Source organism: Topomyia yanbarensis, chromosome 3, assembly GCF_030247195.1.
Source record: "Topomyia yanbarensis strain Yona2022 chromosome 3, ASM3024719v1, whole genome shotgun sequence".
Classification (NCBI taxonomy): domain Eukaryota; kingdom Metazoa; phylum Arthropoda; class Insecta; order Diptera; family Culicidae; genus Topomyia; species Topomyia yanbarensis.
Window position 1 is genome coordinate 145212476 of NC_080672.1, and position 13021 is coordinate 145225496.

Below are 13021 nucleotides of genomic sequence, written 5' to 3' on the forward strand. Positions count from 1 at the left end.
GGGTTTGCACATTGCGTTCAAAGTTTGTATGAGATTTTATATGGGGAAATCAATTATTTTGCATTTACGTTAATAAAGATCGCTATTTCACTCAATACAAAAAACCAGCTTTATAAAACTATAGTTCAAACCTTGGTTAACAACTTTGTCGAAGACCGTAACTAGCTACGAGTTTTCAAAAAATAGTTATAACAATTTTAAAATTTATGGTAAAATCCAAATGCAGAAATTGATTACTTTTTCCAACACTGCCGGTGCACCACCGACATCAACATTAAAAATTTAAATAAATGAGAATATATTCATCGCAGAGACTTGGTACCTTTGAATGAAATGTTCAGAATGAATTGCTGAATATCATAGACGCAGTCAGAAAATGAAAAGAAGTAGGGGGGCATGTGTACTCCCCAGTCCCTGTTTAGATTGTTTTGTATAAGACAAAGAATCATTACGTCCTTGTAAATGTCAACGACTGAACTTTCTTAATATTTTGATAGGCCCAAATATGAATCATACTACAGTCTTTATTGTTGGAAACAACATTTACAATATTTAGAATTTACCCCTACAAATTTATGTGTTTTTGTTTGGGGCAAAAACTAAATCAGGTCTGGAAATCGCGTTGGGTTCTAACCTGAAGTATATTTCTGGTTCGCAAACATCACCTCTGTTTTGCGTGTACCTAACTCAATTTCATCAAAAAACGTTTGTTTCATTCCTAGATTCTCAAACGAAAACGTCAATAGAAACAATTCCGAGACTTCAACGAATCTAAGGATATGCATTTTTTAAAATTCTGACTGAAAGGGTTTTAAAATATGTAAAACTTATAAATCGCTGTACCATTTTAAATGAGATAACAGTAGAGCCGTTAAATAGTAGCACTCAAACGCGTAAGATTAATTTTTAATACGGCGGTTTAAACCTGCGTTGAAGATGTGCTCCTTATGTTATACTAAACTATCTAAACAGGGAACTGGAGAGTACACAAGCCACACCCCCTCTTGTTTTCATTTTCTGACTACGTCTATGTTATTCAGCAATTCATTCTGAACATTTCATTCAAAGGTAAAAGTCTCTGCGATGAATATATTTTTATTTATTCAAGTTTAAAGTATCGGTGTCGTGGTGTACAGACAGTGTTGGAAGAAATAATTAATTTCTGCATTTGGATTGAACCATAAGTTTTAAAATCGTTATAACTATTTTTTGAAGACTCGTAGCTAGTTACCGTCTTCGACAAAGTTGTTAACCAAGGTTTGAATTATCGTTTTATAAAGCTGGTTTTCCATATTGAGTGAAATAGCGATCTTTATTAACGTAAATGCAAAATAATTGTTTTCCCCATATAAAATCCCATACAAAATTTAAACGCAATGCGCAAAACCGGGAAGAAACCGACCGCTCCCAAACTTTGCACAGGCATTTGGGACCACAAAAGGAACTCAAAAAGTGCTGTGCTAAAAAATGTCATTTTCGAGCCACTCTAGTAGGCATCCAACTAATATTTCTTTCCCTCTAGCGATCGTAAGGAGATGGCAGACTAGACTTGACTAGATTAGACTAGACTAGACTAGACTAAACTAGACTAAACTAGACTAGACTAGACTAGACTAGACTAAACTAGACTAGACTAGACTAGACTAGACTAGACTAGACTAGACTAGACTAGACTAGACTAGACTAGACTAGACTAGACTAGACTAGACTAGACTGGACTAGACTTGACTAGGCTAGGCTAGACTAGACTAGACTAGACTAGACTAAACTAGACTAGGCTAGACTAGACTAGACTGGACTAGACTAGACTAGACTGGACTAGGCTAGAATAGAATAGAATATTATAGAATAGAATGGAATAGAATAGAGTAGAATAGAATAGAATAGAATAGAATAGCATCCGCAAATTACATTTGTTTCTAGGGGCAATTAGCACAGGCGAATTGAGTTAAACGTCAAAGTGTTTAAATTGCCTGATCTATAGTTACTATATTCACAGTTAGACGGACACTAAAGCCGGAAAACTCTTATTTCAGGAAGAAAACACTGACGTCCCATGCAAATGTTCAAGCTCTAGTTTCTCTCGAATGGTAAAATTTAACCGAGAGCGAACCATTTGAAAAGTTGACATTTGGATAGTTATTTAGCTGCGATAACCATAAGTTGGTAGAGGTGTGAACATTTGTCGATATTTCAAAATTAGTTTTTTTTCTTATTAAATTAAGTATGACTGTCATTATCCACATGATGAAATAACCCAAACAAATCTTGACACAACACGTTTTCGGTTACATTATTTTTTTTATTTGTTTAATTTTAGAGGTTTTAACCTTAGGGTCATTCGCCTCTTTTCGGGTTAAAGAAATATCTTTTGGAAAAATCTCTAACCCTATGTGGTGGGTTGGGAATCGAGCCCAGGAGAGCTGCGTACAAGGCAATCGATTCGGTTACATCTTTAGCCCTTCATTTTGCATTGAAAAATAATGACAACCTTAATTATGTACAGAAAATATTTCTACATCTTTATTCTGCATCATGGACAAAATTTTAACTATCGAACTGTCATATTTAACTATCGCTCAGTCAATTTTGACCATGCTTCGGAGCAGGTTTTTTTTCAAATAAATTTCGAAGTGTTAGATTTTAACCAAAAGTTTAAAATTTCGCCAAATAATTCACAGCCTTAATAGTTTAATTTGTGACGTCGCGAGTAAGAACTTTACATGTACGTGTAGCGAAACGAATTCGAATATATTATGTGGTTTCATACTTGTGCGAATATCTCTCGGTGTTACAGAAAAAATATTGTTTATTTTCGTATCCCTATGCTCGACCGTGTAAAATATTTATCATCATAATCACAATACTTTTTCCATATACATCCAAAAAGAACATGTTATGTGAGGTCATGCTAAAAGAGATTATTACCGCTAGAGCCCACTGAGACGTCCAAAAAATTGTTTCAAAATCGTTCAACACGGGTCCAACGATGGACGTTTTTTGAACGGTTATTTGGACGTTGTCCAAATTGGTCCAACGAACGTCCTTCATTGGACGATTTTGAAACCAACCGTTCTTAGAGGGAGGGAGCAAAGCGATACTGTCTTCACACGGTTAAATGAAACAACCTGCACAATAAGTTCTTTTAATTTACTTTTGAGTTGTGCGTCGCTTTCGCACTTATTAGTGTTGTCAAAAACAAAACGAGAGATTCCACTCAGTCGAGGTCTTCCTTGGAGGAAGGTACTTTTGAGTTGTTTGGGGTATACTCAAAATTAGGTAAATTCAACTTAAATTTGAGTATAAAAAACCTATCAATGAGTTGTAATTTTTGCCGTGGTTAAATGGAAACTACCTTCAACATGGTTTACCTAATTTTAACTTCCTCCACGATAGCACGAGATTGAGTCAAAGGAACTCAATTTTAGGTAGTTTTTCGTTTCCGTGCATGTATTCACTAACTGAAACATGGGGTCTCGATCTAGCATATTAGGTTTGTTCCAGTACCAGGAGAAACTGGAAGTACTCCGGAGCAAACAGGGAGAAAATCGTTCCTATACTATCTTCTCTTTTTTCTTCTTGTGGTGGTAAACCGGAGTGAAAAGGAGCAAGAATTTTTTGCTCCGGAGCAACAGGGAGTAACTTATATGTACTGGAACAAACCTATTGTATCCCATTACTTTGACATGTGTGTACACGGGGCAATATGTGTCAAACTAGTGGGTCTAGCATAAGCAAGAGAGAGATAATAAACTATCCGTGTTAACAGCGGCATGGGACCTCTAGTAGTTATAATTAGAAAAACCTATTTTAATCCACCTAGCGGTGCAATTGTGCCTTTCTCAATCATGAATCACGAGAATGTGTGCGTTGTTTATACTCATTAAAAACTTTTAAATGCATATATTACATTTTATTATCATACATCACATGACAACTATATACAGGAAAATAAATCATTATTCGAGTTCTAAAATTTTGAAAAAGAAAAAACAGCCACGGTAATATTGAACTGAAAAAAGGTGCGAAATCGGCAAAGTCCCAAAAAGTCGATTTTTATAAAAAAAATTTTTTCGAGATAACATTAAATCTCGACGTTTCATGCATTTTAAAGATGTTTGGCATCAAAAATACGAATTCGATTTCTGAAATTTCATGGGGTCCCCCCTTTGAAAAAAAATTTTGAGTTCCGGCTTATATGGGAATTTCATGTGTGACCGGACCGTTCAGTCTATATTTCCGGAACCATACAAGCGATCCGTGCGAAATTTTACAGACATCTGTGGGGATAATATAGCTATCATTTGGGACTAAGTTTGTGAAAATCGGCCCAACCATTTTCGAGAAACTGATATGAGTTTGCTAGTTATGAAAGATGGCCGCTTTTCCCGGGCACTTCTGGAACCGTCTATGGTGGTCAATGTAGTCAACGAAAGTTTGTTTGGCCGTCGGTGACCTAGAACTGCAAAGTTAAGTTATTTGAGAGACATTTTAGCGAAATTTTTACCTTTTTTGCTTCCATCGGGGTATCGGTTTGAATCACAATTTGCTATGTGATCGCACGCCACAACCCGTAACTCCGGAACCGGAAGTCGGTTGGGGATAAAATTTAATAGCCACTTACGGGGACGCAATACCTTTCATTTGAGGTCAAGTTTAGTCGAATCGGTCTAGCCATCTCCGAGAAACCGATGTGATTGTTACTCTGAATTTGGATACTTCCGCCGGGGCTTCCGGAACCGATGATGGTGGCCAATGTGACCAAAGAGACTTTGAATGGCTGTTAATGACCTAGTACTACAAATCGAAGCAGTTGTGGTCACATTTTGGAAAAATTTTCACCATTATACATTCATTGCAGAATTTCTTAAAATCGACGTTTTCTGCGTGATCGTACTCATCACCCTGTAATTCCGGAACCGGAAGTCGGATCCATTAGAAATTCAATAGCAGCCTATGGGAACGTTGCACCTTTCATTTGGGACTAAGTTTGTAAAATTCGGTTCATCCATCTCTGAGAAAAGTGAGTGAGATTGTGTTCGCGTACACACACACAGACGCACATACACACACACATACATACACACACACATACATACACACACACATACATACACACACAGACATTTGCCGAACTCGACGAACTGAATCGAATGGTATATGTCACTCGGCCCTCCGGGCCTCCGTTAAAAAGTCGGTTTTCAGAGCAATTGCAATACCTTTCTATTGAGAAAGGCAAAAAGGTGCAAAATCGGCAAAGTCCCAAAAAGTCGATTTCCAAAAAAAAAAAAAAAAATTTCGTGATAACATAAAATCTCGACGTTTCATGCATTTTAAAGATGTTTGGCATCAAAAATACGAATTCGATTTTTGAAATTTCATGGGGTCCCCCCTTTGAAAAAAATTTTGAGTTCCGGCTTATATGGGAATTTCATGTGTGACCGGACCGTTCAGTCTATATTTCCGGAACCATACAAGCGATCCGTGCGAATTTTTACAGACATCTGTGGGGATAATGGAGCTATCATTTGGGACTAAGTTTGTGAAAATCGGCCCAACCATTTCCGAGAAACTGATATGAGTTTGCTAGTTATGAAAGATGGCCGCTTTTCCCGGGCACTTCCGGAACCGTCTATAGTGGTCAATGTAGTCAACGAAAGTTTGTTTGGCCGTCGGTGACCTAGAACTGCAAAGTTAAGTTATTTGAGAGACATTTTAGCGAAATTTTTACCTTTTTTGCTTCCATCGGGGTATCGGTTTGAATCACAATTTGCTATGTGATCGCACGCCACAACCCGTAACTCCGGAACCGGAAGTCGGTTGGGGATAAAATTTAATAGCCATTTACGGGGACGCAACATCTTTCATTTGAGACTAAGTTTGGTTGATTCGGTCTAGCCACCTCCGAGAAACCGATGTGACTGTTATTCTGAATTTGGATACTTCCGCCGGGGCTTCCGGAACCGATGATGGTGGCCAATGTGACCAAAGAAACTTTGAATGGCTGTTAATGACCTAGTACTACAAATCGAAGCAGTTGTGGTCACATTTTGGAAAAATTTTCACCATTATACATTCATTGCAGAATTTCTTAAAATCGACGTTTTCTGCGTGATCGTACTCATCACCCTGTAATTCCGGAACCGGAAGTCGGATCCATTAGAAATTCAATAGCAGCCTATGGGAACGTTGCACCTTTCATTTGGGACTAAGTTTGTAAAAATCGGTTCATCCATCTCTGAGAAAAGTGAGTGAGATTGTGTTCGCGTACACACACACAGACGCACATACACACACACATACATACACACACATACATACACACACACAGACATTTGCCGAACTCGACGAACTGAATCGAATGGTATATGTCACTCGGCCCTCCGGGCCTCCGTTAAAAAGTCGGTTTTCAGAGCAATTGCAATACCTTTCTATTGAGAAAGGCAAAAAGGTGCGAAATCGGCAGTCCCAAAAAGTCGATTTTTATAAAAAAAAATTTTTCGAGATAACATAAAATCTCGACGTTTCATGCATTTTAAAGATGTTTGGCATCAAAAATACGAATTCGATTTCTGAAATTTCATGGGGTCCCCCCTTTGAAAAAAAATTTTGAGTTCCGGCTTATATGGGAATTTCATGTGTGACCGGACCGTTCAGTCTATATTTCCGGAACCATACAAGCGATCCGTGCGAAATTTTACAGACATCTGTGGGGATAATATAGCTATCATTTGGGACTAAGTTTGTGAAAATCGGCCCAACCATTTTCGAGAAACTGATATGAGTTTGCTAGTTATGAAAGATGGCCGCTTTTCCCGGGCACTTCTGGAACCGTCTATGGTGGTCAATGTAGTCAACGAAAGTTTGTTTAGCCGTCGGTGACCTAGAACTGCAAAGTTAAGTTATTTGAGAGACATTTTAGCGAAATTTTTACCTTTTTTGCTTCCATCGGGGTATCGGTTTGAATCACAATTTGCTATGTGATCGCACGCCACAACCTGTAACTCCGGAACCGGAAGTCGGATCGGGATGAAATTAAATAGCCATTTACGGGGACGCAATACCTTTCATTTGAGGCCAAGTTTAGTCGAATCGGTCTAGCCATCTCCGAGAAACCGATGTGACTGTTATTCTGAATTTAGATACTTCCGCCGGGGCTTCCGGAACCGAGGATGGTGGCCAATGTGGCCAAATAGACTTTGAATGGATGTTAGTGACCTAATACTACAAATCGAAGCAGTTGTGGTCATATTTTGGAAAATTTTTCACCTTTATACATTCATTGCAGAATTTATTAAAATCGACATTTTCTGCGTGTTCGTACTTATCACCCTGTAATTCCGGAACCGGAAGTCGGATCCATTAGAAATTCAATAGCAGCCTATGAGAACGTTGCACCTTTCATTTGAGACTAAGTTTGTCAAAATCGGTTCAGCCATCTCTGAGAAAAATGAGTGACATTTTTGGTCACATACACACACACATACACACACACATACATACATACACACATACATACACACACAGACATTTGCCGAACTCGACGAACTGAATCGAATGGTATATGTCACTCGGCCCTCCGGGCCTCCGTTAAAAAGTCGGTTTTCAGAGCAATTGCAATACCTTTCTATTGAGAAAGGCAAAAAGAAAAAAATAATTAAAAAAAGTCGTTTTTTATTACTTACATCGATAAAGCTGATTTTCGTGATTGCAACAATGTTTTTTTCCAACTCAGGAAACGTGAAAATAATATTAAAATTTAAAATAAAGAAATATGTTGACAGTCTGGATTTGACACTATAGGAAGGATTTGACATATCGAATTTCAGGACAAATGATGCCCTGTCAGAAAAAATTAGGGCATGTTTTCTCGGTTTTCCCGGAGGGTTACTTTTATTTGACATAAACACCATCCGTTGCATATAGTTTGTTTTTCATTTAGGGCGTTGTCCTGATAGGCCAGATGTAAACAACCGCAATTTTCCTATGTATGGTTGCCAAGTTTACATAAGATTTATTTTAAAAAACAAAAAAATCGTTTTTACGCATCACAACGAAATTTTTTTGAAATAATGTTATATTATGTATATTGAACCTAAAATTTATCGAATGGAACGGAAAACTATATATAGCTTAATGACCCAATTAACTCCGCACAGCGTCTCCGCACCTTGTTCGTCCTTAGAGCACTCTAGTTAGAGTGTAGCCAAGAGGCCATGACGTATCCAAACGAACATGAAATTTGACGTATTTCTATTGTGTATACGTCAAATTCCATGTTCGTTTGGATACGTCATGGCCTCTTGGCCACACTCTAACTAGAGTGCTCTAGTTCGTCCGCCTTCCCACTGAGACGTCTAAAAATTTGTTTCAAAATCGTTCAACACGTGTCCAATGATGGACGTTCGTTGAACGGTTATTTGGACGTTGTCCAAATTGGTCCAACGAACGTCATTCATTGGACGATTTTGAAACCAACCGTTCTTAGAGGGTTTTTTGACTGGATTATTTTATCCACACTGAAAAAACTTAACACGTTAACATCATGTGGAAATCTATTGCATTATTTCAATCCCCAAACACATGAAATGCACACGGTTGCCACTTGAATATCCATTCGAGTGTGGGAAATATGGTTTTCAAATGAAATTCATGCGAACATGGTGTGAAAAGCACATCAACATCATAAGAAATACCATTGACTGAAATTTCCAAATGAATTACACGTGATTATCGCTTTGTTTTACTTATAGATTTCATTGATAGAAGAATCGGTTAAATAAATTATTTACATGCATAAATGCACTACATGTTTTTCATGCGAAAGTCATGTGAAAAGTTCATACTTTACGATTCAATATTGCATGGCAGTAACCATTCAATGGATAAATATGTCGTATTCACGTGAAATTTATTTGAATTTAATTTGAAACACCACATGAAATGCTTTTTAATGGATTTTCTTGAGAAATTCAAAGGGAAATAATTTAATTTACTTTTTAACATGAGACCCCGCATAGTTAAAAACCATTTGTCACATAGTCCAAACAATAAACCTATATTATGGGATATAGTACCCATTAGAGCTGATACTTTTGTATGATTCCTACAATTTGAACTTCGATTTTATTCAAGTTATAACAATATAACAATAATATAACAATAGCTCTACAATATCCCCAATAGTAACGACGAATTGAATGGTTAAATTATAAAGGAACAATATCCAGTACTGTAACCATATGTGATATTGTGCATGTTGATGGTAATGTCACAGAGAGCAGACATATAAGCTAGAACAATTTTTTTTGGAAAACCTGTGTAAACATTCGAATAAAAATACGTTACAAATCACCATTGTACACAATTTCGCATACGTGAATAACCATCGTATCCAAGCTTGCACGCAAGGTCCCTATTCCGATTGCTGGAAGCCTGCTGACCGATCGTAGCGCCGACTAGCGGCAAGTAACTACTTGCTGCTGTCATTTGAAAACGACAGTTATTTTTCTTACACACATTGAAAACTTGACTTGTATGTCAGTTAATGTTAATGGTTCGAATGTTAAACAAACAATATCTGAAATGGTTTCGCTTATTAACAATACAGTAAATAGACCTTATGTGAAATTGTTGCAATATATTGTAATGTGTTAGGAACTCTTCTCTTGTAAATACTTAAAACATAAATTTATTATTTCTATTGCAACCTCTTGCATAAGTACTCTAAATATTTACAATATCAGATAATAGTTCAATCCCAGGTAATACGTAATTTACTCAAAAATATTTCGGCCAACCTTATGTTAATGATAGCAATAGAAATAATAAGCTTTATGTTCTAAATATTTACACGATAGGATGTCATTGTACATTATATTTCAACAATCCCACATAATGTCTATTTACTGTTTTGTTTACTAGCGAAACCATATCAGATATTGTTTGTTTAACATTCGAACCATTAACATGGCCATCAACATGTGGTACTGGATAATGTTTTGCTATAATTTAGCCTTTCAATTCGTCGTTACTATTGGGGATATGGTACAACTATTGTTATACTCATTGAATAAAATCTAAGTTTATATTCTAGGAACATTATAAAATCAACACCTTTAATGGTCACTATATCCCATAACACAGGTTTGTTGTTCGGACTATGTCAAATGGTTTTTAGCCATGCGGGGTTGCTAAAATAAATGATCACTAGAATGATCATAATCTTAAGCACATAATTTTTTTATGGCAAAAGCACAAAAAATTGATGAACTAATTAGGCAAAATAATGGTACAATCTAAGGTACTACTACTGCTGTACTGCCTGATGATAACTTGTCGCTGTTGGACATAAAATTAACAACTCAAATTAATCAAATATATTTGAACAAGTTCACATCCTGTATGGTAGTTTCAACCATATGCGATATGGTATGTTTTTATTCTCCTATGGTCATGGTTATTCATTATGCCACCCATAATTATCGGTACTAGCTAATTCCGATTTGCCCAGCTCAAGATGGTGGGATGAGCTCACAATAATATGAAGAAAATTGTGTTCTTTGCTCTATAGCGGAAATAGCTCATTTGGATAAAGCGGCAGTACCACTGATGTCAACACTTTCCAGATGGCAGGTATTGTCTATCTCGAGCTAATCTAGCATTTCGTCGAGTTCTTGCTATATGAGATACACACGAGTGCGATCGAAACAAAAACAAACATCAAAGCGTTTTCTCACTCGCACTGATGCAAACTAGATGGGCGCGTAACTCAACGCACGGCCCATTGGCGCTTGGCTGAAAAGTCGCAATGTGGATTTAAGAAAAGATTCGCAATAATCAAATCTCGATTATTAAATATCGATAGAGTTAAAACTATATGCGAGCATTACAAATGTGATAAACTATGCGGAAAATACCAACATTATTGTAAGGTTCTTTACTTTCGCCTATCCTTTTGCAGCGTCGATAAAGTAGTTTCTGCACGCTTCTGCTAAAGTGACCGAAATTTGTTTTCACAATTAGTCTTATTGTTGCATTATAGTAACCTATGATGGACATGGCCAGTATAATAACAAAAACCATACTATAACTATTTCCAATATTGTTCGTCAAAATCCTACTGTTGATTTATACGTTTTAATTTGTATAGTATTTCGCTAGAAAACTATATTTGAACTATACGAGAAATAGTAGAAACTCGGAACTCCTCGAAAAAAAAATGTTCGACAAAATCATCGTTTTTGTATTGTAACATAACCTAACGCCATATTCCCCAAATTATTATCCGGCTGAAAGCAATACCCCAAATGACGGAAACAATTTACGGTGTGGCGTGTTTATTGTCGAATCACAATATGTCAAATTGTGAAAAAAAACTATTATACAAATATACTGATAAAATCAAGTACCCATTAATGCGTAGAAAACTACTCATTTTCAATCAAAGTGGAATAACCCATTAAATGGGTAAAGCATTTGTACCCATAAATGAGTACAGACCTTGTACGTCAACCTGGGTAGGAATCTAGATAGAAATCCTATTCTACCCTGTCAAAAAAAAAATGCGGACGAACATGGTCAGGCGATTTAAAAAGTTTGACGTTTGACTCAACTCGCCTGTGCTAATTGCCCCTAGGAACAAAAGCAATTTGCGAATGCGATTTAAAGGCAATTTCAATACTTAGACAAATTTTCTGGCGGCTGAAATGGACTTGGTTGCTTTTTGCGTTTTTCAAACATGGCGGTTCATGTTTGGCTTAAGTTTAAAATTGTTTTTTTTTAAACAATTGGCGCGTTCCCGCTTGTATTTTGTTTGTTTAGTGCACTTAATTTAGCCAACGAATGTGGAAAATCGTGTGTAAGTATAGTGGAACAAGATCTCTGAGTCTAAATGAAAGTCAGATTGTGGTAAGTTTTGGTGTGCAATACGAATTCCACCATCGATTCTTCCTATAGTCTGGTGGTGATTACCTAGTGTACCGATAAATTTATGTGAGTAGATAGTGAATCCGAAAATAATTACTATTTTTAATTTTCATATCAGGCAATTTAGGGCGATTAAATAGCGCGTTCCCTGGGCGATTTAGGTGCAATTTAAGGGCGGGTAGAGCGGCAAAAAAATGACGGCGGCAAATCGCCCAAATGTTGCATATAAAATAGCCCCCCAATTGCCAGCAAATTGTAGGGCAATTAGCGCATCCGAGTTGGCAAATAGCCCCCCGCTAGCCAGCAACTTGCCCTTCTTGACTGGGTAATAATCTAAGAGAAGAGAAGACAATCGCGTAGCTAATTTGATCCAGTCCTAACCTCAATATTGAACCAGCTTCTGATTGGTCATTTTCCCAGTCATGAGCGTTCATTATATTTACAATCGGGATGGAAAACAGTGCTGCTGAATCTACTCTGGCTATTTTTCATACACATCAACATTTCGTGCAAATTGAATAAAAGACCTGAATGACGATATAGTTACGTGTATTGTTAAGAGAGACATGAATAAATATTTAATTTAATTTTTAAATGCAGCTAGCATTGTAAATTCTTGGTAGAGGTGCGATCTTTTAGGTACAATTATTTTCGGCAATTGTAAGAAGCATTCAAAGGGAATCTGGCAACGATTAACGCTTGTTGTATTCAGATTTACGGCAGGGCCAAGTCGAGAAAATTAAGAAGAGCGAGAAGCCTGTTGTCGTCTCTTCTCTTAGGTAATAATACTTAACAAAATAAAACCGCCAACTGGTTATATTTTTGATGGCTGGATCTTTTGGCTGTTCTTAAAATGCCGAACTGGCGCATATTTTCAACATCCTCAGTAGTCTAAACAGACGTTGTTTTCGGAGCATTGCCGAAATGTTCCGTTTCCGCCACGGACTCCGATGCAGGGCGATAATTTGCAGGTTCCACTACGATCCTTAGTTTGCAGGTTAACTCGCTTGAAATAATGCTTAAGGATTTTTCACCCATTATCAAGATCAATATACCCATTGACATTACCTCATCGAGTAGTTGTGAAATGGAT